The sequence below is a fragment of the Engystomops pustulosus genome, chromosome 9 (genome assembly GCF_040894005.1).
Source record: "Engystomops pustulosus chromosome 9, aEngPut4.maternal, whole genome shotgun sequence".
In the NCBI taxonomy this organism is placed as follows: Eukaryota; Metazoa; Chordata; class Amphibia; order Anura; family Leptodactylidae; genus Engystomops; species Engystomops pustulosus.
In genome coordinates this window covers 104,954,199-104,976,693 of record NC_092419.1, presented here as the reverse complement: position 1 = coordinate 104,976,693, position 22,495 = coordinate 104,954,199, and the positions used below count along the sequence as shown (strand labels likewise).

Here is a 22,495-nt window from a genome sequence, read left to right as displayed (position 1 = left end):
TATCTGTGTGTGCTGTGTGCAGAGTCTCCAGTGTATCCTATGAGATGTAGCATCACACTGCCTGTCTATACTATCTGTGTGCTGTGTGCAGAGTCTCCAGTGTATCCTATGAGATGTAACATCACACTGCCTGTCTATACTATCTGTGTGTGCTGTGTGCAGGGTCTCCAGTGTATCCTATGAGATGTAGCATCACACTGCCTGTCTATACTATCTGTGTGCTGTGTGCAGAGCCTCCAGTGTATCCTATGGGATGTAACATCACACTGCCTGTCTATACTATCTGTGTGCTGTGTCCAGGGTCTCCAGTGTATCCTATGAGATGTAACATCACACTGCCTGTCTATACTATCTGTGTGTGCTGTGTGCAGAGTCTCCAGTGTATCCTATGAGATGTAACATCACACTGCCTATCTATACTATCTGTGTGCTGTGTGCAGGGTCTCCAGTGTATCCTATGAGATGTGACATCACACTGCCTGTCTATACTATCTGTGTGCTGTGTGCAGGGTCTCCAGTGTATCCTATGAGATGTAGCATCACACTGCCTGTCTATACTATCTGTGTGCTGTGTGCAGAGCCTCCAGTGTATCCTATGGGATGTAACATCACACTGCCTGTCTATACTATCTGTGTGTGCTGTGTGCAGAGCCTCCAGTGTATCCTATGAGATGTGACATCACACTGCCTGTCTATACTATCTGTGTGCTGTGTGCAGAGTCTCCAGTGTATCCTATGAGATGTGACATCACACTGCCTGTATATACTATCTGTGTGCTGTGTTCAGGGTCTCCAGTGTATCCTATGAGATGTGACATCACACTGCCTGTCTATACTATCTGTGTGTGCTGTGTGCAGAGTCTCCAGTGTATCCTATGAGATGTAGCATCACACTGCCTGTCTATACTATCTGTGTGCTGTGTGCAGAATCTCCAGTGTATCCTATGAGATGTAGCATCACACTGCCTGTCTATCTGTGTGCTGTGTGCAGAGTCTCCAGTGTATCCTATGAGATGTAACATCACACTGCCTGTCTATACTATCTGTGTGTGCTGTGTGCAGATCCTCCTGTGTATCCTATGAGATGTGACATCACACTGCCTGTCTATACTATCTGTGTGTGCTGTGTGCAGGGTCTCCAGTGTATCCTATGAGATGTAACATCACACTGCCTGTCTATACTATCTGTGTGCTGTGTGCAGAGTCTCCAGTGTATCCTATGAGATGTAACATCAGACTGCCTGTCTATACTATCTGTGTGTGCTGTGTGCAGAGTCTCCAGTGTATCCTATGAGATGTGACATCACACTGCCTGTCTATACTATCTGTGTGTGCTGTGTGCAGGGTCTCCAGTATACCCTATGAGATGTGACATCACACTGCCTGTCTATACTATCTGTGTGCTGTGTGCAGAGTCTTCAGTGTATCCTATGAGATGTAACATCACACTGCCTGTCTATACTATCTGTGTGTGCTGTGTGCAGAGTCTCCAGTGTATCCTATGAGATGTAACATCACACTGCCTGTCTATACTATCTGTGTGTGCTGTGTGCAGAGTCTCCAGGGTATCCTATGAGATGTGACATCACACTGCCTGTCTATACTATCTGTATGTGCTGTGTGCAGGGTCTCCAGTGTATCCTATGAGATGTGACATCACACTGCCTGTCTATACTATCTGTGTGTGCTGTGTGCAGAGCCTCCAGTGTATCCTATGAGATGTGACATCACACTGCCTGTCTATACTATCTGTATGCTGTGTGCAGAGTCTCCAGGGTATCCTATGAGATGTGACATCACACTGCCTGTCTATACTATCTGTATGTGCTGTGTGCAGGGTCTCCAGTGTATCCTATGAGATGTGACATCACACTGCCTGTCTATACTATCTGTGTGCTGTGTGCAGGGTCTCCAGTGTATCCTATGAGATGTGACATCACACTGCCTGTCTATACTATCTGTGTGTGCTGTGTGCAGAGTCTCCAGTGTATCCTGAGATGTGACATCACACTGCCTGTCTATACTATCTGTATGTGCTGTGTGCAGGGTCTCCAGTGTATCCTATGAGATGTGACATCACACTGCCTGTCTATACTATCTGTGTGTGCTGTGTGCAGAGTCTCCAGTGTATCCTATGAGATGTAACATCACACTGCCTGTCTATACTATCTGTGTGTGCTGTGTGCAGGGTCTCCAGTGTATCCTATGAGATGTAGCATCACACTGCCTGTCTATACTATCTGTGTGCTGTGTGCAGAGCCTCCAGTGTATCCTATGGGATGTAACATCACACTGCCTGTCTACACTATCTGTGTGTGCTGTGTGCAGGGTCTCCAGTGTATCCTATGAGATGTGACATCACACTGCCTGTCTATACTATCTGTGTGTGCTGTGTGCAGAGTCTCCAGGGTATCCTATGAGATGTGACATCACACTGCCTGTCTATACTATCTGTGTGCTGTGTGCAGAGTCTCCAGTGTATCCTATGAGATGTGACATCACACTGCCTGTCTATACTATCTGTGTGTGCTGTGTGCAGAGCCTCCAGTGTATCCTATGAGATGTAACATCACACTGCCTGTCTATACTATCTGTGTGTGCTGTGTGCAGAGTCTCCAGTGTATCCTATGAGATGTGACATCACACTGCCTGTCTATACTATCTGTGTGCTGTGTGCAGATCCTCCTGTGTATCCTATGAGATGTGACATCACACTGCCTGTCTATACTATCTGTATGTGCTGTGTGCAGAGTCTCCAGTGTATCCTATGAGATGTGACATCACACTACCTGTCTATACTATCTGTGTGCTGTGTGAAGAGTCTCCAGTGTATCCTATGAGATGTAACATCACACTGCCTGTATATACTATCTGTGTGTGCTGTGTGCAGAGTCTCCAGTGTATCCTATGAGATGTAACATCACACTGCCTGTCTATACTATCTGTGTGCTGTGTGCAGGGTCTCCAGTGTATCCTATGAGATGTGACATCACACTGCCTGTCTATACTATCTGTGTGCTGTGTGCAGGGTCTCCAGTGTATCCTATGAGATGTGACATCACACTGCCTGTCTATACTATCTGTGTGTGCTGTGTGCAGAGTCTCCAGTGTATCCTGAGATGTGACATCACACTGCCTGTCTATACTATCTGTATGTGCTGTGTGCAGGGTCTCCAGTGTATCCTATGAGATGTGACATCACACTGCCTGTCTATACTATCTGTGTGTGCTGTGTGCAGAGTCTCCAGTGTATCCTATGAGATGTAACATCACACTGCCTGTCTATACTATCTGTGTGTGCTGTGTGCAGGGTCTCCAGTGTATCCTATGAGATGTAGCATCACACTGCCTGTCTATACTATCTGTGTGCTGTGTGCAGAGCCTCCAGTGTATCCTATGGGATGTAACATCACACTGCCTGTCTACACTATCTGTGTGTGCTGTGTGCAGGGTCTCCAGTGTATCCTATGAGATGTGACATCACACTGCCTGTCTATACTATCTGTGTGTGCTGTGTGCAGAGTCTCCAGGGTATCCTATGAGATGTGACATCACACTGCCTGTCTATACTATCTGTGTGCTGTGTGCAGAGTCTCCAGTGTATCCTATGAGATGTGACATCACACTGCCTGTCTATACTATCTGTGTGTGCTGTGTGCAGAGCCTCCAGTGTATCCTATGAGATGTAACATCACACTGCCTGTCTATACTATCTGTGTGTGCTGTGTGCAGAGTCTCCAGGGTATCCTATGAGATGTGACATCACACTGCCTGTCTATACTATCTGTATGTGCTGTGTGCAGGGTCTCCAGTGTATCCTATGAGATGTGACATCACACTGCCTGTCTATACTATCTGTGTGTGCTGTGTGCAGAGCCTCCAGTGTATCCTATGAGATGTGACATCACACTGCCTGTCTATACTATCTGTATGCTGTGTGCAGAGTCTCCAGGGTATCCTATGAGATGTGACATCACACTGCCTGTCTATACTATCTGTATGTGCTGTGTGCAGGGTCTCCAGTGTATCCTATGAGATGTGACATCACACTGCCTGTCTATACTATCTGTGTGCTGTGTGCAGGGTCTCCAGTGTATCCTATGAGATGTGACATCACACTGCCTGTCTATACTATCTGTGTGTGCTGTGTGCAGAGTCTCCAGTGTATCCTGAGATGTGACATCACACTGCCTGTCTATACTATCTGTATGTGCTGTGTGCAGGGTCTCCAGTGTATCCTATGAGATGTGACATCACACTGCCTGTCTATACTATCTGTGTGTGCTGTGTGCAGAGTCTCCAGTGTATCCTATGAGATGTAACATCACACTGCCTGTCTATACTATCTGTGTGTGCTGTGTGCAGGGTCTCCAGTGTATCCTATGAGATGTAGCATCACACTGCCTGTCTATACTATCTGTGTGCTGTGTGCAGAGCCTCCAGTGTATCCTATGGGATGTAACATCACACTGCCTGTCTACACTATCTGTGTGTGCTGTGTGCAGGGTCTCCAGTGTATCCTATGAGATGTGACATCACACTGCCTGTCTATACTATCTGTGTGTGCTGTGTGCAGAGTCTCCAGGGTATCCTATGAGATGTGACATCACACTGCCTGTCTATACTATCTGTGTGCTGTGTGCAGAGTCTCCAGTGTATCCTATGAGATGTGACATCACACTGCCTGTCTATACTATCTGTGTGTGCTGTGTGCAGAGCCTCCAGTGTATCCTATGAGATGTAACATCACACTGCCTGTCTATACTATCTGTGTGTGCTGTGTGCAGAGTCTCCAGTGTATCCTATGAGATGTGACATCACACTGCCTGTCTATACTATCTGTGTGCTGTGTGCAGATCCTCCTGTGTATCCTATGAGATGTGACATCACACTGCCTGTCTATACTATCTGTATGTGCTGTGTGCAGAGTCTCCAGTGTATCCTATGAGATGTGACATCACACTACCTGTCTATACTATCTGTGTGCTGTGTGAAGAGTCTCCAGTGTATCCTATGAGATGTAACATCACACTGCCTGTATATACTATCTGTGTGTGCTGTGTGCAGAGTCTCCAGTGTATCCTATGAGATGTAACATCACACTGCCTGTCTATACTATCTGTGTGCTGTGTGCAGGGTCTCCAGTGTATCCTATGAGATGTGACATCACACTGCCTGTCTATACTATCTGTGTGTGCTGTGTGCAGATCCTCCTGTGTATCCTATGAGATGTGACATCACACTGCCTGTCTATACTATCTGTGTGTGCTGTGTGCAGGGTCTCCAGTGTATCCTATGAGATGTAACATCACACTGCCTGTCTATACTATCTGTGTGTGCTGTGTGCAGAGTCTCCAGTGTATCCTATGAGATGTGACATCACACTGCCTGTCTATACTATCTGTGTGTGCTGTGTGCAGGGTCTCCAGTATATCCTATGAGATGTGACATCACACTGCCTGTCTATACTATCTGTGTGCTGTGTGCAGGGTCTCCAGTGTATCCTATGAGATGTAACATCACACTGCCTGTCTATACTATCTGTGTGTGCTGTGTGCAGGGTCTCCAGTGTATCCTATGAGATGTAACATCACACTGCCTGTCTATACTATCTGTGTGCTGTGTGCAGAGTCTCCAGTGTATCCTATGAGATGTAACATCACACTGCCTGTCTATACTATCTGGGTGTGCTGTGTGCAGAGTCTCCAGTGTATCCTATGAGATGTGACATCACACTGCCTGTCTATACTATCTGTGTGTGCTGTGTGCAGGGTCTCCAGTATATCCTATGAGATGTGACATCACACTGCCTGTCTATACTATCTGTGTGCTGTGTGCAGAGTCTTCAGTGTATCCTATGAGATGTAACATCACACTGCCTGTCTATACTATCTGTGTGTGCTGTGTGCAGGGTCTCCAGTGTATCCTATGAGATGTAACATCACACTGCCTGTCTATACTATCTGTGTGCTGTGTGCAGGGTCTCCAGTGTATCCTATGAGATGTGACATCACACAGCCTGTCTATACTATCTGTGTGTGCTGTGTGCAGAGTCTCCAGTGTATCCTATGAGATGTAACATCACACTGCCTGTCTATACTATCTGTGTGCTGTGTGCAGAGTCTCCAGTGTATCCTATGAGATGTAACATCACACTGCCTGTCTATACTATCTGGGTGTGCTGTGTGCAGAGTCTCCAGTGTATCCTATGAGATGTGACATCACACTGCCTGTCTATACTATCTGTGTGTGCTGTGTGCAGGGTCTCCAGTATATCCTATGAGATGTGACATCACACTGCCTGTCTATACTATCTGTGTGCTGTGTGCAGAGTCTTCAGTGTATCCTATGAGATGTAACATCACACTGCCTGTCTATACTATCTGTGTGTGCTGTGTGCAGGGTCTCCAGTGTATCCTATGAGATGTAACATCACACTGCCTGTCTATACTATCTGTGTGCTGTGTGCAGGGTCTCCAGTGTATCCTATGAGATGTGACATCACACAGCCTGTCTATACTATCTGTGTGTGCTGTGTGCAGAGTCTTCAGTGTATCCTATGAGATGTGACATCACACAGCCTGTCTATACTATCTGTGTGTGCTGTGTGCAGAGTCTCCAGTGTATCCTATGAGATGTGACATCACACTGCCTGTCTATACTATCTGTGTGTGCTGTGTGCAGGGTCTCCAGTATATCCTATGAGATGTGACATCACACTGCCTGTCTATACTATCTGTGTGCTGTGTGCAGGGTCTCCAGTGTATCCTATGAGATGTAACATCACACTGCCTGTCTATACTATCTGTGTGTGCTGTGTGCAGGGTCTCCAGTGTATCCTATGAGATGTAACATCACACTGCCTGTCTATACTATCTGTGTGCTGTGTGCAGAGTCTCCAGTGTATCCTATGAGATGTAACATCACACTGCCTGTCTATACTATCTGGGTGTGCTGTGTGCAGAGTCTCCAGTGTATCCTATGAGATGTGACATCACACTGCCTGTCTATACTATCTGTGTGTGCTGTGTGCAGGGTCTCCAGTATATCCTATGAGATGTGACATCACACTGCCTGTCTATACTATCTGTGTGCTGTGTGCAGAGTCTTCAGTGTATCCTATGAGATGTAACATCACACTGCCTGTCTATACTATCTGTGTGTGCTGTGTGCAGGGTCTCCAGTGTATCCTATGAGATGTAACATCACATTGCCTGTCTATACTATCTGTGTGCTGTGTGCAGAGTCTCCAGTGTATCCTATGAGATGTAACATCACACTGCCTGTCTATACTATCTGTGTGTGCTGTGTGCAGGGTCTCCAGTGTATCCTATGAGATGTAACATCACATTGCCTGTCTATACTATCTGTGTGCTGTGTGCAGAGTCTCCAGTGTATCCTATGAGATGTAACATCACACTGCCTGTCTATACTATCTGTGTGTGCTGTGTGCAGAGTCTTCAGTGTATCCTATGAGATGTAACATCACACTGCCTGTCTATACTATCTGTGTGCTGTGTGCAGGGTCTCCAGTGTATCCTATGAGATGTGACATCACACAGCCTGTCTATACTATCTGTGTGTGCTGTGTGCAGAGTCTTCAGTGTATCCTATGAGATGTAGCATAACACTGCCTGTCTATATAATTGTGACTGTGGAAAATGGTTCAAAAGAGAAGTTCGGAACATTATAATACGATACATTGTGATTTGCAAGAACGTGTCAATGTATATATTTGAATAAGATGTTGCCTCCTGCGGAAAATCTTTTCCAGAACTTTTTCAAGTGACCTGTACCTTTAAGAGGCAAAGCAGATGCAGCAGCCCCCCTCTGTCTTTCCCTCCTTCCCTCCTCCCTCTCCTCCTCCTCCTCCTCCTCTCCTTGTCTCCAGCCGGAAGGGGGATGTGATGTAAAATCACAGTCAAACTTTTGGAAGATCTCTCTGATTATTACAGAACAGAACCTAAAAAAACCCCGGAAAAAAGGCGGCTGGAGGATTTTCCATAAAGCAAAAAGTTGAGGGTGAAAGTGAGGGAACTGCGGAGACCCCCCTGGACTCCCACTCTTCATCCACAGGTCAGTAGGAAACTTTTTGGCTGCAGGGACTGTGTGCTCAGAATGACAAACAGTGAGATGTTGCAGGAACAATGGTGATGATGGCGAGTACAGAAAGTTGTCAGGAAGTTGAAAATTTAGGGGGAAATTCTTCAAAATCTGCAGTTTTGGCAAATTTTTCAAAGAGCATTCAAACTTCTAAAAACACTTAACTGTGAGACTTTGGCATAAATGTTCAAAAGTTTTTAAGAGAATTTCCAACAACGGTCAAACTTTTTTTTTTAGGAGTTTTACAAATTCTTTTGATTATTTCATTAAACGTAATTGGAAAAATGTTGAATTTTGATAACTTTTTTGTGTGCCTTTCTTACCCGGGACATGTTTTGGATGCGGGAAGTGCTCAGCGCATGCATGTATTACATCACTTCACATGGAGGAGGGGGTAAAACCCCCAATATTTAGCACTAATAACACGGAGAAGTACATAATTTAGGTATAAATTTTGCAAAAAAAATCATTAATTGTGCAGGATTTTGGCAAAGTGGACAATTTGTCTAATACAAGTGACAGATCTCCATCAGATGTGTTGTCCGTATAAGCAGATAATTGGTGCAATGGTCAGATTATTGATGATCTGTCGTTAGTTTGGCGAAGGGGGAGGGGCAGAAAGTTTTTGCCCCCCTTTGATAATATGGGCCGAAGTCGTGTTGGATAAAATGAATTCAACTATAAAACTGTTATTTTAATTCTGCAACATTGTAATTACAGTCATTCTTCTTTCCATGGTGATAAACCGCAATACCTAACACAGCCTTAGAACAAGAGTGGCGCTGTGTAGAGAAAATAAAGCACTATAATGACCCTCTGGCATGCCTGTAGTCATCTAGTTTTCTCATACAGATAAATATATAACCTTTAACGTTTTAGCTCAGCCTGAGCCCCCTGTTGCATGAGTAGAATGTCAGCAGTATGGTAAGGACTGACACACAGGCAGAGCACTGTGGTATGTGACCCTGCATTTATAGGTCACTTCAGGTCTGTGACCCCCTTCAGGCATTGGAATGATAGCCACAAGTGGTTGTCACTCCCCTGACGATCAGGAGGAGGGATTTATCTTTCCGGGATGTCACGTTAAAGATGCTGAGGGGAAAAAAAAAACTTGCACTGTCTAAAATTTCCAGTCCTTGAAAATGTTTTCCAAATTACTTTTAACGTGTTATTTTTTTAAGTCATTAAGAAGTTCTGACAGAAGCCCTCAGCTATTCAGCGGTAACCTCTCCATTGTTATGATTCACTTTCCATAGCAACCAGCAAATTGCTAAGGTAACTAGGGTGCTATGGCATCATCCTGTCTTTGTCTAAAGGTATAATAATTTGATAAGGGTGCCCCAATTAATTTAGATGCCTTTACTTAAAGGGGTGTTCCATAACAGCATTGTTATCTGGGCCCTGTATGGCATTGTCATCTGGGAACCTTATGGTACTGTCATCTGGACACTGTATGGTGCTATTATCTGGACACTGTATGGTGCTATTATCTGGACACTGTATGGTATTATTATCTGGACACTGTATGGTGCTATTATCTGGACACTGTATGGTGCTATTATCTGGACACTGTATGGTATTATTATCTGGACACTGTATGGTGCTATTATCTGGACACTGTATGGTGCTGTTATCTGGACACTGTATGGTATTATTATCTGGACACTGTATGGTGCTATTATCTGGACACTGTATGGTGCTATTATCTGGACACTGTATGGTGCTATTATCTGGACACTGTATGGTATTATTATCTGGACACTGTATGGTGCTATTATCTGGACACTGTATGGTATTATTATCTGGACACTGTATGGTGCTGTTATCTGGACACTGTATGGTGCTATTATCTGGACACTGTATGGTACTGTTATCTGGACACTGTATGGTGCTATTATCTGGACACTGTATGGTGCTGTTATCTGGACACTATGGTGCTGTTATCTGGACACTGTATGGTGCTATTATCTGGACACTGTATGGTATTATTATCTGGACACTGTATGGTGCTATTATCTGGACACTGTATGGTGCTATTATCTGGACACTGTATGGTACTGTTATCTGGACACTGTATGGTATTATTATCTGGACACTGTATGGTATTATTATCTGGACACTGTATGGTGCTATTATCTGGACACTGTATGGTGCTGTTATCTGGACACTGTATGGTGCTATTATCTGGACACTGTATGGTACTGTTATCTGGACACTGTATGGTACTGTTATCTGGACACTGTATGGTGCTATTATCTGGACACTGTATGGTGCTATTATCTGGACACTGTATGGTACTGTTATCTGGACACTGTATGGTATTATTATCTGGACACTGTATGGTGCTGTTATCTGGACACTGTATGGTGCTGTTATCTGGACACTGTATGGTATTATTATCTGGACACTGTATGGTGCTGTTATCTGGACACTGTATGGTGCTGTTATCTGGACACTGTATGGTGCTGTTATCTGGACACTGTATGGTGCTGTTATCTGGACACTGTATGGTACTGTTATCTGGACACTGTATGGTGCTATTATCTGGGCACAGTGTAGCATTATTACCTGTGCACAGTGTGGCATTATCTGGGCACTGTATATCATTATTATCTGGGCACAGTATGGCATTATTATCTGGGCACTGTATGGTATTGTTATCTGGGCACAGTATGGCATTATTTGGGCACTGTATGGCATTATTATCTGGGCACTGTATGGCATTGTTATCTGGGCACTGTATGGCATTATTATATGGGCACTGTATGGCATTATTATATGGGCACTGTATGGCATTATTATATAGGCACTGTATGGCATTGTTATCTGGGCACAGTATGGCAATATTATCTGGGCACTGCATGGTATTATTATCTGTGCAAAGTATGGCATTATTATCTGGGCACTGCATGGTATTATCTGGGCACAGTATGGCATTATTATCTGGGCACAGTATGGCATTATTATCTGGGCACAGTATGACATTATTAGCTGGGCACGTTATGGGATTATTAACTGGGCACTGTATGGCATTGTTATCTGGGAACTGTATGGCATTATTATATGGGCACTGTATGGTATTGTTATCTGGGCACAGTATGGCATTATTATCTGGGCACAGTATGGCATTGTTATCTGGGCACTGCATGGCATTGTTATCTGGGCACTGTATGGCATTATTATCTGGGCACAGTATGACATTATTATCTGGGCACAGTATGGCATTATTATCTGGGCACTGTATGGCATTAATATCTGGGCACAGTATGACATTATTATCTGGGCACAGTATGGCATTATTATATGGGCATTGTATTGTATTGTTATCTGGGCACAGTATGGCATTGTTATCTGGGCACTGTATGGTATTGTTATCTGGGCACAGTATGGCATTATTATCTGGGCACTGTATGGTATTGTTATCTGGGCACAGTATGGCATTATTTGGGCACAGTATGGCATTATTTGGGCACTGTATGGCATTATTATCTGGGCACAGTATGGCATTATTATCTGGGCACTGCATGGCATTATTATCTGGGCACAGTATGGCATTATTATCTGGGCACTGTATGGTATTGTTATCTGGGCACAGTATGGCATTATTATCTGGGCACTGTATGGTATTGTTATCTGGGCACAGTATGGCATTATTTGGGCACTGTATGGCATTATTATCTGGGCACAGTATGGCATTATTATCTGGGCACTGCATGGCATTATTATCTGGGCACTGCATGGCATTATTATCTGGGCACTGTATGGCATTGTTATCTGGGCACTGTATGGCATTATTATCTGGGCACAGTATGGCATTATTTGGGCACAGTATGGCATTATTTGGGCACTGTATGGCATTATTATCTGGGCACTGTATGGCATTATTATCTGGGCACAGTATGGCATTATTATCTGGGCACTGCATGGCATTATTATCTGGGCACAGTATGGCATTATTATCTGGGCACTGTATGGTATTGTTATCTGGGCACAGTATGGCATTATTATCTGGGCACTGTATGGTATTGTTATCTGGGCACAGTATGGCATTATTTGGGCACTGTATGGCATTATTATCTGGGCACAGTATGGCATTATTATCTGGGCACTGCATGGCATTATTATCTGGGCACTGTATGGCATTGTTATCTGGGCACTGTATGGCATTATTATCTGGGCACAGTATGGCATTATTTGGGCACAGTATGGCATTATTTGGGCACTGTATGGCATTATTATCTGGGCACTGTATGGCATTATTATCTGGGCACAGTATGGCATTATTATCTGGGCACTGCATGGCATTATTATCTGGGCACAGTATGGCATTATTATCTGGGCACTGTATGGTATTGTTATCTGGGCACAGTATGGCATTATTATCTGGGCACTGTATGGTATTGTTATCTGGGCACAGTATGGCATTATTTGGGCACTGTATGGCATTATTATCTGGGCACAGTATGACATTATTAGCTGGGCACGTTATGGGATTATTATCTGGGCACTGCATGGCATTATTATCTGGGCACAGTATGGCATTATTATCTGGGCACTGTATGGTATTGTTATCTGGGCACAGTATGGCATTATTATCTGGGCACTGTATGGTATTGTTATCTGGGCACAGTATGGCATTATTATCTGGGCACTGTATGGCATTGTTATCTGGGCACTGTATGGGATTATTATCTGGGCACTGTATGGGATTATTATCTGGGTACTGTATGGCATTATTTAGGCACTCTGTGATGCTCATGGTTAGGCACACTACGGTCTGGCCATTTGTATACTATTACACATGTTGGGGTCTGGTGCACCCTGGCGCCCGCTGCTTCTGCCCATCCCTTTTCATAGCACCCGCCGCTTGCTGCTCTCAGTGCTTTTTCTAGTGGTAACTCACCCGTGCCCATTCATGTCATGGCCTTGATACCATAGGGCACAACCATCCCATTACAACTTTATCAGGGCAGCCTTGACGTCCGATTCCTCTCCAGCTTGGGATCTGTGGACACACGGATACTTCCCACATATTGGGGCACATTTACTTACCTGATCCTGTGCGATCCCCGAAAGTGCATTGTCCTCCAATAATGCACATCTGCCGCAATTCACTAATATCGTGCGCCCGATATCCTGCATGTGTCGCTTCCCCGCTCAGGTCCCCGGAGTTCACCTTCTTCTTCCTGGTGCATGTAAGTGCATTGGTTGTGATACAATTTTAATCTTAAATCCCGCGCTCAGTCCGAATCAGTCAGATCGGCGGCGGCCCGCCCCCCGATTTGTGTCGCATGAAAACCGATCTGCTGCGCCACAATCCGATCTCATGCTCCAAAATCCCCTGCTAAATCCCTGTCACAGCGGCGCAAATCCCGAAAATGTCGGCAAGTCCGACGGAAATGTGATCCACTGACAATTAGTAAATAAGCCCCATCATGTGCAATCTACAAACTTCTGACTCTAAATATGCATTACATTACCCCCTTTACAGATCATGCCGTGCCCATCCTGAGCCTCCTGGTTCCTGACCTCATTAGTTCATCACTGCTGGAGCCAGCTGATCATGTGATCACTGACCACAGGAAGTGGCGGCCGAGTAAACTTTTACATATTTATATTTTGTGTTTTTTGACTTTTTTTTTTTTTATTTGTACTTTTATTGTGTTTTTTCACAATTTTTTCATTGATTTTACTTGATTTGCATTTGCTATTTTTTTTCTTTAGACTAAAATTGAACATTTTTTACATATTTGTTTTTTTATTTATTTATTTTCTGTTCCATTTTCCTTTGGCTTTTCTCCATTGTTACTTTTCTTGCATTCCTGTTTTTTGTTGTTGTGATATGTGAGGAGAGCGCCCTGTGCCCGCTGATGGATGGCCATGTGTTTTTTATAAGGAGGTAATAATCCCGGGTATATTGTCCCCACCAGGACACGGAGCGGCTTGGAACATTCCGTGCTGTTCCGATGAACTATCTCCCCCCTTGTACCTGCCAGGAGCTGCGTCGTCCCCTCAGAGCTGCGCTCCTCTGTGCTGACACATGAACTCGCTGCAGCCACCACAGACGTCCTGGGCTGTAATTTGAGCGAATGGAAATCTTGTTCCCCTCTGCCAGCTGCTTAGCTCAGGCATTTTAACAAGGCCACAAATATGAAGTGGTAGAGATAGAGGGTCCGTCTCGGCCGGCGATGAGCGCAGGCGGCTGCCAGCGACGACCACTTAATAAGTACATCCTGGTCATTAAGCTGATACGGCGCTGATTTTACAGAACGTTTCCTCTTTAAATGTTAGAAAAAATTGTATCTGTATATGGGAAAGCTGGGTGAGAAACGGTATGACCATGACGGTATATCCTGCTGTCTCATATATAGATATATACCGGTATATATACTTACCCTGCTCTGCTGCTAAAGCCAGTGACTATATGCGACTGTATACAATTGGGCCAGGGGGCTCCGAGATAAAGTAAGGACCACCAGGACCACTGCAGAAAATGTCACAACTAACACACACCCTGAAGAAACTGCTCACTACTCAGTCTGTCTGTATTACTGGAGGTTGGTTAGGTAATAATGAGTCTGTATAGATGAAGGGTTTGGTCTGGAGTCTGTATAAATGATAGGTATGGTCTGGGGTCTCTAAATTACGGGTATGATGTGGGGTCTGTATAAATGGTGCTTATGGTCTGGGGTCTCTATAAATGGTAGGTTTGGTCTGGGGTCTCTAAATTACAAGCATGCTCTGGGGTCTGTATAAATGGTAGGTATGGTCTGGGGTCTCTATAAATGTCGGGTATGATCTGGGGTTTCTATAAATGGTAGGTATGGTCTGGGGTCTCTATAAATGTCGGGTATGATCTGGGGTTTCTATAAATGGTAGGTATGGTCTGGGGTCTCTATAAATGGTGGGTATGATGTGGGGTCTCTATAAATGGTGGGTATGGTCTGGGGTCTCTATAAATAGTAGGTATGATCTGGGGTCTCTATAAATAGTAGGTATGATCTGGGGTCTCTATAAATGATAGGTATAGTCTGGGGTCTCTATAAATGATAGGTATGGTCTGGGGTCTCTATAAATGATAGGTATGGTCTGGGGTCTCTAAATTACGAGTATGATCTGGGGTCTCTATAAATGGTAGGTATAGTCTGGGGTCTCTATAAATGATAGGTTTGGTCTGGGGTCTCTAAATTACAAGTATGCTCTGGGGTCTGTATAAATGGTAGGTATGGTCTGGGGTCTCTATAAATGGTAGGTATGATCTGGGGTCTCTATAAATAGTAGGTATGATCTGGGGTCTCTATAAATGGTAGGTATAGTCTGGGGTCTCTATAAATGATAGGTATGGTCTGGGGTCTCTAAATTACGAGTATGATCTGGGGTCTCTATAAATGGTGGGTATGATCTGGGGTCTCTAAATTACGAGTATGATCTGGGGTCTCTATAAATGGTGGGTATGATCTGGGGTCTCTATAAATGGTGGGTATGGTCTGGGGTCTCTATAAATGGTGGGTATGATCTGGGGTCTCTATAAATGGTGGGTATGATCTGGGGTCTCTATAAATGGTGGGTATGATCTGGGGTCTCTATAAATGGTGGGTATGGTCTGGGGTCTCTAAATTACGAGTATGATCTGGGGTCTCTATAAATGGTGGGTATGATCTGGGGTCTCTATAAATGGTGGGTATGATCTGGGGTCTCTATAAATGGTGGGTATGGTCTGGGGTCTCTATAAATGGTGGGTATGGTCTGGGGTCTCTATAAATAGTAGGTATGATCTGGGGTCTCTATAAATGGTGGGTATGGTCTGGGGTCTCTATAAATAGTAGGTATGATCTGGGGTCTCTAAATTACGAGTATGATCTGGGGTCTCTATAAATGATAGGTATGGCCTGGGGTCTCTATAAATGGTAGGTATGGCCTGGGGTCTCTATAAATGGTGGGTATGATCTGGGGTCTCTATAAATGGTAGGTATAGTCTGGGGTCTATATAAATGATAGGTATGGTGTCACGGGTGCTCCCGCGATCCCTGTCACGGATCGCGGGCGCATCCGTGCTCCTTCATGTGCCCCCGCTGCTGCCCGGTGTCTCTTACCTCTCCCGGCTCCTGCACTTCCTCGGACTGCCGTGCGCGCGCGTCCCCGCCTCCTAGGGCGCGCGCGCGGCTCTGGACGAAAATTTAAAGGGCCAGCGCACCGCTAATTGGTGCACTGGCTGAACACCTCACCTTTAAGAACCCTGCCTCTTCCTGTGTTCCTTGCCGGATCTTTGTGCCTCATAGCCTTAGAGAAAGCTTCCAAGCGAGTATTCCTGCGTTCCTGTGTATTCCTGCGTTCCTGTGTATTCCTGCGTTCCTGTGTATTCCTGCGTTCCTGTGTATTCCTGTGTGTTCCCGCTCCTGAGTCCTGTGTTACCTGAGTTCCTCCGTGTTGCTGTGTTCCGTGTGCGTGTGTTCCCGTTCCCACCTGCCTGGACCTCCCGTTGCTGACCCCGGACTTGGACCTGACGTTGCATCTCTGCCGCCTGCCCTGACCCTGTGCCTGGACCTGTCTACGAGAGTGTCATCCGCTAAGGTACCTCGACCTCGGCTGCCACCGTGGGCTAGTCACACCTGGGAACAACCTAGTGGTATCCTGCCGCAGCAAGTCCAACCCGCTTTGCGGCGGGCTCTGGTGAATACCAGGTGCCGCTAGGCTCCGGTTCCGGGTGTTGGCTAGTTACATCTCCCGCGGTGGTCCAGAGGATCCACTGATCCTAACAGTAAGATCCGGCCATGGATCCCGCCGAGGCTCCTTCTCCCAGTCAGCCTGATCTCGCCACCATCGTGATCCACCAGTCCCGGCAGATTGCAGCACAGCGGAATCAGCTAGAGCAAGTCACCGCCATGCTACAACAACTACTTGCTACCCAACATCAGCAACAGTCTCCTGAAGCGGCCGCTGCGACCCCTGCTACCCCGGCTTATCTTCCTGCTGCTGAACCCAGGCTACGCCTCTCTTTGCCCGGCAAGTATGATGGAGATCCCAAGATGTGCAGGGGCTTCATAACCCAGTGCTCCTTGCACATAGAACTCATGCCGTCGCAATTTGCCACAGAGCGGTCCAAGGTGGCATTTGTCCTCAGCCTTCTTTCCGGGAAAGCCCTGGCCTGGGCTACTCCGCTTTGGGACCGAGATGACCCGGTTGTGTCTAGCCTCACTGCGTTTCTGTCAGAGTTCCGGTCAGTCTTCGAGGAACCTGCACGAGCCTCCTCTGCGGAGTCTGCATTGTTGAACTTGCGTCAGGGCAACTCATCGGTGGGAGAGTACGCAGTTCAATTCCGCACCCTGGCTTCTGAACTTGCTTGGAACGATGCAGCCCTCATCGCTACATTTAAGAAAGGGCTCTCTGCGCAGGTCAAGGACGCACTGGCAGCTTGGGATCTTCCATCTACTCTGAGTGACCTCATCACCTTGGCCACTCGAATTGATGTTCGGTTTAAGGAGCGAGCTGAGGAACTACGCTCCGAGTATCCCGAAGGCCGTGTTAGACGCATTCCTCGCCTGGCGCCAGTCTTCCAAAGGCCGCTCCAGGTCCCGCCTGAATCTTCTGTTGAGGAACCCATGCAGGTTGACCGAATCCGGCTCACTCTACAAGAGCGTTCCAGACGACGTCAGGAGAACTTGTGCATGTATTGTGCCAGCCCACAGCACTTCGTCGGGACTTGCCCTGTACGTCCCCAACGCCCGGGAAACGCCAGCACCTAGGCTTCTCAGGAGAAGCGTCCCTAGGTGTGAATAAAGCTTCTCCACGCTTGATTCTCCCTGTACTGCTCAGCGTTGGCACCGGTACTCCGGTCCAGGTTTCCGCTTTCCTGGATTCGGGCTCCACCGCGAACTTTGTAGATGCTGCACTGGTCGCCCTGCATCACTTCCCGGTGGTTCGTCTTGAGAAGCCCTTGTCAATTGCCTCAGTCAGTGGCCAGATTCTCTCCGTGCCTATCTGGTTTCGCACTGAACCCCTGCTCCTTCAAGTTGGTGCTTTGCATAAAGAGAGACTCTGCTTTTTTGTGCTGCCACAGTGCACTTCCACGCTCCTGCTGGGTCTCCCCTGGTTGCAGCATCATGCCCCTGTTCTGGACTGGTCTTCTGGGGAGATTCTCCGTTGGGGTCCGGATTGCCCCTCACGCTGCATGACGGTTCCACATCCGCTTCCTGTCAGGACTGCTACCTTGTCTCCCAAGCCTCTGGAGGGACTTCCAGCTCCGTACCGGGACTTTGCAGACGTGTTTTCTAAAAAACAAGCCGAGATCCTTCCTCCACATCGTCCCTATGATTGCCCCATTGACCTGCTGCCTGGATCTTCTCCACCACGGGGTCGGGTGTATCCGCTTTCGGTTCCTGAGACTGCCGCTATGTCGGAATATGTTAAGGAAAATCTGCAAAGAGGTTTCATCCGCAAATCCTCCTCGCCAGCTGGCGCTGGTTTCTTTTTTGTCACAAAAAAAGATGGCTCTCTCCGCCCCTGTATAGACTATCGCGGTCTTAACAAGGTCACCGTTAAGAACCGCTATCCTCTGCCGCTTATCACGGAGCTATTTGATCGTCTGCGGGGTGCAAGAATTTTTTCCAAATTGGATCTTCGTGGGGCCTACAACCTCATCCGCATCAGGAAGGGTGACGAGTGGAAGACCGCCTTTAACACCCGTGATGGGCATTTTGAATATCTAGTTATGCCCTTCGGACTTTGTAATGCGCCAGCCGTTTTCCAGGAGTTTGTAAATGATATTTTCCGGGACTTATTATACAGTTGTGTCGTGGTGTACCTGGACGACATCCTTGTGTATTCTGCCAATCTGGAGTCCCACCAGTCTCATGTACGGGAGGTTCTCAGCCGCCTCAGGACAAACCACCTCTATGCCAAGCTGGAGAAGTGCCACTTTCATCAGAGGAGCCTTCCATTCCTCGGCTACATAATTTCTGATAGGGGTTTGCAGATGGATCCTGCCAAGTTATCTGCGGTTCTTCAGTGGCCACGCCCAGTGGGACTGCGAGCTATACAAAGATTTCTGGGCTTTGCTAATTATTATAGGCAATTTATCCCACACTTCTCATCTTTGGTCGCGCCGATGGTGGCGCTTACGAAAAAGGGTGCTAATCCCAGTGTCTGGCCACCAGCAGCAGAAGAAGCCTTCACGAAATTAAAAACTGCTTTTTCCTCCGCTTCAGTCCTTACCCGACCGGATACTGAAAAGCCGTTACTGGTGGAGGTTGATGCCTCCTCCGTGGGTGCTGGGGCAGTCCTTACCCAGAAGGGTCCCAGGGGACGAACACTCACTTGTGGTTTCTTCTCCAAAACCTTCTCCTCCGCGGAGAGAAATTATTCCATTGGAGATCGGGAGCTTCTAGCCATCAAGCTGGCTTTGGAAGAGTGGCGTCATCTGCTGGAGGGAGCCCGATTTCCAGTCAGCATTTTCACGGACCACAAAAACCTTCAGTACCTTCAGACGGCTCAGCGTTTGAATCCCTCTTCTTTTCTCGCTTTGACTTCCGAATCCATTTTCGCCCTGCAGAGAAAAACATCAAGGCTGACGCCTTGTCCCGTGCTTCTGATGTTTTGGGGGAGGACTCTGCTCCGAGGCATATTGTTCCTCCAGAGAGACTTGTGCTTGCCGCGCCGGTGGACCTCCGGCAGCTGCCTCCCGGCAAGACTTATGTGCGACCTGGTCTCCGAAAGAGGATTCTGACCTGGGGACATTCTTCTCGTGTGGCTGGGCACCCTGGGGTGCAGCGCTCTGTGGCCTTAATTTCCCGATTCTACTGGTGGCCTGATTTGGTCAAGGATGTTCGGGATTTTGTGGGTTCCTGTGCCTCTTGTGCCCGCAACAAGCCTTCACGACTTAAACCTGCTGGTCTTCTGTTGCCGTTACCCGTGCCTACCAGCCCATGGTCTCATGTGGCTATGGACTTTGTTACAGATCTACCGCCATCTTCTGGCAACACCGTTATCTGGGTGGTGACTGACCGCTTTTCGAAGATGTCTCACTTTGTCCCACTACCAGGTTTGCCTTCTGCTCCACGTCTCGCCAGCCTCTTCTTCCAGCATATTTTCCGGCTTCATGGTCTCCCTCAGCACATCGTCTCGGATCGAGGAGTTCAGTTTGTGTCCAAATTCTGGAGATCTTTGTGCAACCAGTTGCAGGTGAACTTGGACTTCTCTTCTGCCTATCACCCACAGACTAACGGCCAAGTGGAGAGGGTGAATCAGACTTTAGGTTGCTATCTCCGCCACTTCGTCTCTGCCCGTCAGGACGACTGGGCATCTCTTCTACCATGGGCGGAGTTCTCTTACAATTCCCTGGACTCCACTTCTGCCGGTTCTGCTCCCTTTTTTATTAACTACGGACTGCATCCTCGGCCTCCTCTTCCGTTACCTACGTCTGCAGATGTTCCTGCTGTGGAGGACCTGGTACGTGATCTGAAAGCCATCTGGGAGCAAGTCCACACCTCATTGCTCCGAGCTACAGCCCAGACCAAGCGTCAAGCAGACAAAAGACGCCGACCATTCCCTGTTTTAGCTCCTGGTGACAAGGTTTGGCTGTCCGCCAAGTATGTTCGGCTGAAGATCCCGAGCTATAAACTGGGACCTCGGTTCTTGGGTCCATTTGAAATTCTCGGCCGCATCAACCCGGTGGCTTACAAGTTGCGCCTGCCTCCCAGCATGCGCATTCCTAATTCCTTCCACGTTTCTCTCCTTAAGCCAGTCATCTTCAACCGCTTCAACCAACAAATTACTCCTCCTCCGGTACCACAAGCTGATTCCACCGATGTCTTCGAGGTGAAAGAGATCCTGGATACTAAGACTGTGAGAGGTAGACGGTTGTTTCTGGTAGACTGGAAAGGATTTGGTCCTGAGGAGAGATCCTGGGAGCCAGAGGATAACATCCTGGACAAGAGCCTGCTCCAACGTTTTCTCAGGCCCAAGAAGAGAGGGAGGCCGAAGGGGGGGGGGGTACTGTCACGGGTGCTCCCGCGATCCCTGTCACGGATCGCGGGCGCATCCGTGCTCCTTCATGTGCTCCCGCTGCTGCCCGGTGTCTCTTACCTCTCCCGGCTCCTGCACTTCCTCGGACTGCCGTGCGCGCGCGTCCCCGCCTCCTAGGGCGCGCGCGCGGCTCCGGACGAAAATTTAAAGGGCCAGCGCACCGCTAATTGGTGCACTGGCTGAACACCTCACCTTTAAGAACCCTGCCTCTTCCTGTGTTCCTTGCCGGATCTTTGTGCCTCATAGCCTTAGAGAAAGCTTCCAAGCGAGTATTCCTGCGTTCCTGTGTATTCCTGTGTGTTCCCGCTCCTGAGTCCTGTGTTACCTGAGTTCCTCCGTGTTGCTGTGTTCCGTGTGCCTGTGTTCCCGTTCCCACCTGCCTGGACCTCCCGTTGCTGACCCCGGACTTTGACCTGACGTTGCATCTCTGCCGCCTGCCCTGACCCTGTGCCTGGACCTGTCTACGAGAGTGTCATCCGCTAAGGTACCTCGACCTCGGCTGCCACCGTGGGCTAGTCACACCTGGGAACGACCTAGTGGTATCCTGCCGCAGCAAGTCCAACCCGCTTTGCGGCGGGCTCTGGTGAATACCAGGTGCCGCTAGGCTCCGGTTCCGGGTGTTGGCTAGTTACATCTCCCGCGGTCGTCCAGAGGATCCACTGATCCTAACATATGGTCTGGGGTCTCTAAATTACGAGTATGATCTGGGGTCTCTATAAATGGTGGGTATGATGTGGGGTCTCTATAAATAGTAGGTATGATCTGGGGTCTCTATAAATGACCTGTATGTTCTGGGGTCTCTAAATTACCAGTATGATCTGGGGTCTCTATAAATGGTAGGTATGATCTGGGGTCTCTATAAATAATAGGTATGGTCTGGGGTCTCTAAATTACGAGTATAATCTGGGGTCTCTATAAATGATAGTTATGGTCTGGGGTCTCTATAAATAGTAGGTGTGGTCTGGGGTCTCTATTAATTTTGAGTATGGTCTGGGGTCTCTATAAATAGTACGCAGGTCTGGGGTCTCAATTAGTTTTGAGTATGGTCTGGGGTCTCTATAAATGGTGGGTATGATACTGGGTCTGTATAACTGCTGAGTTTACATGAAATACAATCTTTTGCTCACTGTTATCAGCCATTCCATGTCATTTGCTGTATGGAGGGGACACGTCCGGAGTTGGGATCAGGCTTGGTCATTGTTATATAACGGCGCCGGCCCGAAGCACATGAGGTCATCCGCAGATCTCATCCAAACCTTCTCATATGTCTCTGGGACACAGGGAGGAGGTTGTGCGGAGCCGTCTCTACAGTGACTGATAATATCTCTCATCATGTATGTGGTGAGATATGAGAGATAGCGGACAGTTTCCG

General features: G+C 47.2%; 1 protein-coding gene across 2 annotated transcripts in view; it reads left to right on the top strand.

Annotated features, from left to right (window-relative positions):
- Positions 1–7,886: 7,886 nt before the first annotated feature.
- Positions 7,887–22,495, top strand: part of LOC140077772 (discoidin domain-containing receptor 2-like) — a 116,331-nt gene continuing 101,722 nt past the window's right edge. For both annotated transcript variants that reach the window (XM_072125225.1, XM_072125223.1), the window contains exon 1: positions 7,887–8,076. The gene's annotated coding sequence lies outside the window, so the exon portion shown is untranslated. The remainder of the gene's footprint in view (positions 8,077–22,495) is intronic.